Genomic DNA, 6271 nt, shown 5'->3' on the forward strand with positions numbered 1-6271 from the left:
CCTCCCAAAGTGTGACATACAAGCATCAAGGTTTGTCATCATGATTAAAGTAAATGCAATGCAAAAAATTTCCTCCAGTAAAACAACAGTACTTAGAATTTCTATAGCCTCATCATATGACCATAAAAATAAACATTATTGTTTTAATAACATCTTTATTCTTTAAGGCCAAGAAGAATAAGCAAACAAATAAGTGGACACATAAATAAATCATTGTTAATTTATGAAAAGAGAATTCACAAAATACTTTCACATTTATCTCTCCATTTGTCACTTGGAAAACTGAAGTTTGAAGAAAAAGCAAAACAAAACACTCTATGGGATATCAACATGAACCATCTTTCTGACCTTAAATAAGTCGTTTCATTTTGCTGTGACTCAGATCCTTTTTCTATAAAATATGGAAAATAAGACCTGTCAATTGCCTGGATTTCAAAGATATTGTCAAGAAAAATATTACATAATGCCCTTGCATATACTTGAGAAAGAACTTGTAAATTTTGGATATTATTAAACTTGGATTGTGTACTTTTAGTATTATTATTAATACTTCATAAAGTGTCACAAAAATTTGAAATTAACCATATGTAGGAGATTGATCTAATAGAACACATCTACCTCACTTTCTTTCTCAAAATTATAATTTCAATCTGCACTGTGAAAGAGCTCTGTCCATTGATGTGATAATGAAATACATTCCAAGGTTAAACCAGGACTTCTCTGAAAGCCATTAGGGATCAGTTCGATGCTAAAAATAATTCACTAATAAATGTTCCTCATTTTAAGTTCCCTTCTCAGAAATAATTAAAGGGTACATCTCAGAGACCAGTAATTTTCAGGCTAACTGCCACTTTTTAATCTAAGTTTTTTCTTCTTTTTTTTTTGTTTAAATTTATGATACTTAAGCCACACATCAACATATTCAGTGAAAACACTCCTTTAGGATATGTCAGTTATGCTGAACAAAGAGAGAAGAATTAATTACATATCTTTGCCTTAGAATAAGATTTTCATTTCTATTAATTCTTATACATAAAATCAAACAGATGCCTTCTGCAAGCATCTTTTGCATGATTTTTCATCGGTTTAAGCAGAGTTAGATGTCAGAGCTCATTTTAATATAAAAAAAATTAAGCTTTAGAATTTGACAAATGTATTTCTTTCAATATGCAGCTATGGAAGTCACTTATATGCATGAGCTATTATATCTATTTTAAGTAGCAATAATAGAAACTTCAAAAATAATTACATTTCTATAGCTAATGCTTGAAGATAGTTTAATGTGGTGGTTGGATGTACAAACTCTGGAGATGACTGCATGAATTCAAATTCTGTATTTCTCTATTTGTAAAAGGAGACAATGACAATATTTGCTTTTTGAGATTTTCATCATAAGCATAAGCATTAAATAAATTAATACATTTAACAAGGGTCTTTTTTTTTTTTTTTTTTTCTCTTTTGAGACAGGGTCTATCACCCTGGTTGGAGTGCAGCAGTGTAATTATAGCTTACTGCTGCCATGAACTTCTGGGCTCAAACGATCCTCCCACCTCAGCCTCCCTATGTGCTGGGATTAAAAGTGTGATCCACCACGCCTCATCACAATGGTCTTAAAAGAGACCCTATTTCATGTAAGTGCTCAATAAACTGTTACTTACTGTGACAAGATACAATGCTATCTCACTTTTTTGTCCACAGGGCCTATCATATTTAGAAACTTGAGTCCTGATATGTTCTAGACCAAATAAAAATGTTTTCTTATACTTCACACATAATACATTATATTAAATAGCAGAAATAAAAACAATAGGAAATAATCACAAATTAGTGAGCTCAGGGATTGGGCTTGTCTTTAATTTTCAAATATGTGCCATGATTTTCTATATAATTAGAATACATGAAAAGAGAACAAACCAAATCTAGACATCTCTAACTCTATCATTTCAAGCAAAACATATTTGAAAACATTCAACCAGTTGATTGTATTCCTCAGCTTTCCTACAATGGTTACTAAATTGCACACTTGGAGAAAGCATTTGCCCCTAAATATGTGTCTGTTAAACTTTAGTTTCTTAGGATGCTCAGTGAAAATAAAAACGGAGTACCATAGTCAAATAAGTTAAATAAATTGAGAAAAATTGCACAATATATTCTTTCCTGTAAATTCACATTGTTCATTAGCATATTATAGTCTTAAAATAAAGAAACCATTGAATCATGTTTAACCAACTTCTCCAAAATATTTGATTGTAAGATCAAATTTGTCCTCATTTGTGGGATATTCTACAGAACTGATGATTCAAAGGATGCATGTTTGAAAATGACAGCATAAAAATAAAAACAAGGTCCCTAAGTATGCATATTTATGCAAAAATTATGCTAGCTAAATATCAAACTATCGTTTTCATTTATTCAGACTTTCTTGATGCACTTGATATGGATTATATAAATCCATGGACAAAAGTGTCATCAGTACAATGGTGAAATCGGAGTTTCCTACCATAATCTCCACATCATGCACTGATTTTGACAATCACCGATGGATGACAATATATTTACCAGAATCTAGGAGTTAAATGGAAAAGGTAACAGCACACTGTTGGAGAAAAATATCTGAGAGTAGATACATTCAAGAGAGTATGAAGAACAATTACATGCATCACCTCACCCCCAGGGTCCACTTCTTAGTGCCGAGATAGACTCCTTTCAGCAGGCAGTTCCTCCCATGGGGAAAAGGAGAGTATAATGAGTGAGTACCCAGCTTTTCCAGCTGTGTGAGGCACATCCCAAGAAGCCCATCTTTCTTTCACTCAACTCAGAATATTGAGGGTATTAGCATGGCTAAGTGGCTGGGACAGGGCAGTAGCAGGAAAGAAAGGAGAGGACTCACAGCAACCAGGACTTGAAACTCAGTGCAGGGTACATATCCTTTGAAGCATTTCACAGAGCCCATCAGGAGGCCCACCCATGAACCACTTGGGACACCATGTCTGTAGCATCTCCCCACAACTGGCCCATAGGCACCCCCGATGTTTTGTACATATTCCCCTTCCCTTTCCCCTATAGTCAGTTGCCTGCACATGCACTCCAGATGGTGAATGTGAGCCTTTACATACAGCTTTTGAGTACATGCAGTCAGCAGGCTCAACTTTGAAGGATTGGGAGGCATACAAAATTGAGCATTTCAGGACACTGTCCCAGAGGAAACAAACAGAAAGCTTTCAGGACCCAGTTTGGTTTTGTGGATTTAAGAGAAGATACACAATCATCAGAATTTCTTCTCCACCCATCCAAGAAGTATAGATTGGGTGAATCCATAGAAAAGATCTGAGAGAACCTCAGATTCCCTAACCAGGCTGACTGTTGAATATATTTCTCTCAAATCCAGTCAGTAAAGACCAGAGAAAGTGACTCCTTCAAATGTGAAGATAGCAGTGCAAGACTTTGAGGAACATGAAAAATCAAGGACACCTGGCACCACCAAAGGAACGTAATTTTCTGGTACCCAACCACAATGAAATGGAGATACACAAATTGTCTGAAAAAGAATTCAAAACAATTGTTTTAAGGAAGTCAGTAAGCTACACAGATAGAGAACTTAATGATATTAAGAAAGCAACACATGAACAAAATAAGAAGTTCAAAAAAAAGATAGAAATTATTAAAAACAACAACCATGATTTTGGAGTTGAGAATACAATGAATGAAATGGAAAACACAATAGAGTTTCAATAGCAGACTTGATCAAGCAGAAGAAAGGGTCTATCAACTCAAAGACTAGTCATTTGAAATTATTCAGTAAAAGAATAAATAAAAAGGAATGAAAAATGCTTATGAGATTGATGCAACACCGTGAAGAGTAGTCATACATGCACTATGGTAGTCTCCGAAAAAGAAAGAGATAAAGGGGAAGAAAACTAACTTAAAGAACTAGATCAGTCTCCCCTTATCTTTAGTTTTGCTTTCCTTGGTTTCAGGTACGGTACAATGATATGTTTTAAGAGACAGACAGTGAAAGAGAGCATGCAAATGTTGACATAATTTTTATTACAGTATATTGTCATAATTTTTCTGTTTTATTATTAGTTATTGTTATCCTCTTACTGTGCCTAATTTATAAATTGAACTTGATCATAGCAATAGTGGTGGTGGCCTGTCTGGAGTGGCCACTGCCATGATGCCAGCTGCAGCAGGGGAGGTGTAGCTGGGGCTACGCGCTCTGCAGAGCCGGTGAGGTCCAGGAACAGGTGATCCTAGTGGGAGCCCTATGTACTACTAAGTTGCTGGGGTGGGACCCTGTGCTCCCAGGCATAGCTGCAGCTATCCAGTTATGGCTCCAGCCCCAGGCATCCCTGTGCTCTAGGGGCCCTGGAAGTCCCCTGCCCTTATAGGCTTGGAAGGGTCTGCTCCTGTTCCCTGGTCTCTTTCTACCACTGGTACCTGCTCCATGGCAGAGCAAAGTTGTGGATGTGTTGTGATAGTTGAGCCTGGGAGCGGTTGAGACCTGGTCAGGTGTGTATGGTCAGGGCAGTTCTGATATACCAGCCTCCCCACTGCCTTGGCCCCCTCTAGAAACTGCTTCTGAGGCTGAAACTTTGGATGCTAATGAGGAAGGATGGTGGGGGAGACCAGGAGGTCTGAGGGCATCTAGGTGTGGGCCTGTGGACACCCCTTAGTTTGGATAGCCTGGGTGCTGTGGATGGCATGTTGATGGCAGTAAAGCAGACACATTCCTAGGTGGGAACGGGTGGGTCCCCGGTGAAACCTCACCTTCAAGCCAGGAACAGCTTGAAGCATGGGGGCCTAGCTGCCAGTTCTGGTTGCAGTCTGTGAACTGGAGTGAAAACTTCATTGATGCCTTTCAGCCAATTGGATGGTGCTTTTTCCAGACCCACAAATGACTGGCCAAGGACCAAGCAGTATGCACTTCCTCCATTCTGAGCCCATGAAAATCCCAGACTCAGTCAGACTCAGACACTCATCAGGATGACACGCCAGCAGATAGGACTTACCCACTTTGGGTATGCACTCTGCTGAGAGCTGTCTGTCACTCAGTAAAGCTCCTTTCTGCCTTGTTCACTCTCCAGTTATTCACATAACCTCATTCTTCCTGGATGCGGGACAAGAACTCAGGACCTGCTGAATGGAGGGAAGGAAAGGAGCTGTAACATGTTCCTGGCCAGGTCGCCAAGCTGCAGGTGGTGACATAGTCCTGGACTATGGGAGTGAAGAATGGTGACCCTTCTGGGGGCCCAAACCTTCAGATTCTCTGAGCCAGAGCTGCTGTAACACTATAACTCTCCTGCCCTCTGTTGGTGCTGGGTGGTCGTGCAACAGGAAGCAGCAGCAGGCCTGGGCCAGACCAGGAGCTGGAGGCCTGAGTCGGGTGGTGAAACTGAAAGGACTACAACACAAACCAACCAAAACACGCCCCACTCACTTGCTGCATTGTGGGTGAGGAGAAGGAGAAAAGAGCTGCAGCCCTTCTAGGAAGCCAGACCTTGGGGTTCCCTGAACTAGGGCTATGACATGCTGTAACACCTTCTTTAGGATTCTGCACTTCCTGGCATCTCTGAGATTTTGGATACCACCATGTTCCTCTTGTCCAGATGCTGGTGTCTGCAGCAGAAGCCACTTGTTATCCATCTGGTCCAGCTGCAGCTTCACATGGATGTGGTGCCTGTGCCAGTGCCTGGAGCTGCCCAACCCACCATGGTTGGTATGCCTGGCCATGTGCAGTGCCAGATCCCACACTACCTCACTCACACACACCTCACTGCTCCACTCCTGGCTAACCCTTGGCAGGAGTGAGATCCAGGCTGGTAGCATGAGCCAAGTGCAGCCTACCAGGCTGAGTGGACAGAACAAGCCCAGGAGGTATGAACAAACTCAAGCAGAAGCACCGCTAGCCACAGAGGTTTCTGGCTGGCAAAGTAAAACCCCAAGGATCCCGTGATAATAGGTATATATGTATAGGCAGAAACATAGTATATATAGGTTTGGTACTATCCATGATTTCAGGCAGCCATCAGGGGGCTTGGAATATGTCCCTATAGATAAGGGAGGAGGATTTTAATAGCTGAAAACTTCTCCAATCTTGGGGAAGATGGGGCATTCAGGTACATGAGGCTCAAATGTACCCAAATAGATTTGACTTAAAGAGGGCTTCACTGAGACACATTATAATCAAATTGTCAAACATCAAAGATAATTTTGAAAGCAGCAAGAGAAAAGAAACTCATCACATACAAGAAAATCCCATTAGACTATC

The 6271-nt window shown here is 40.2% G+C and overlaps 1 long non-coding RNA gene across 1 annotated transcript in view; it reads left to right on the top strand.

Moving 5' to 3' along the window:
* The window catches only part of LOC105539918, an 83825-nt gene extending 78747 nt beyond the window's left edge, over window positions 1–5078 (top strand). Inside the window, exons 2-3 of the long non-coding RNA XR_001006125.1 lie at window positions 1468–1631; window positions 2417–5078. This is a non-coding gene — a long non-coding RNA (uncharacterized LOC105539918). The remainder of the gene's footprint in view (window positions 1–1467; window positions 1632–2416) is intronic.
* Window positions 5079–6271: the final 1193 nt, after the last annotated feature.

Source organism: Mandrillus leucophaeus, unplaced genomic scaffold (genome assembly GCF_000951045.1).
Source record: "Mandrillus leucophaeus isolate KB7577 unplaced genomic scaffold, Mleu.le_1.0 Scaffold211, whole genome shotgun sequence".
Taxonomy (NCBI): Eukaryota; Metazoa; Chordata; class Mammalia; order Primates; family Cercopithecidae; genus Mandrillus; species Mandrillus leucophaeus.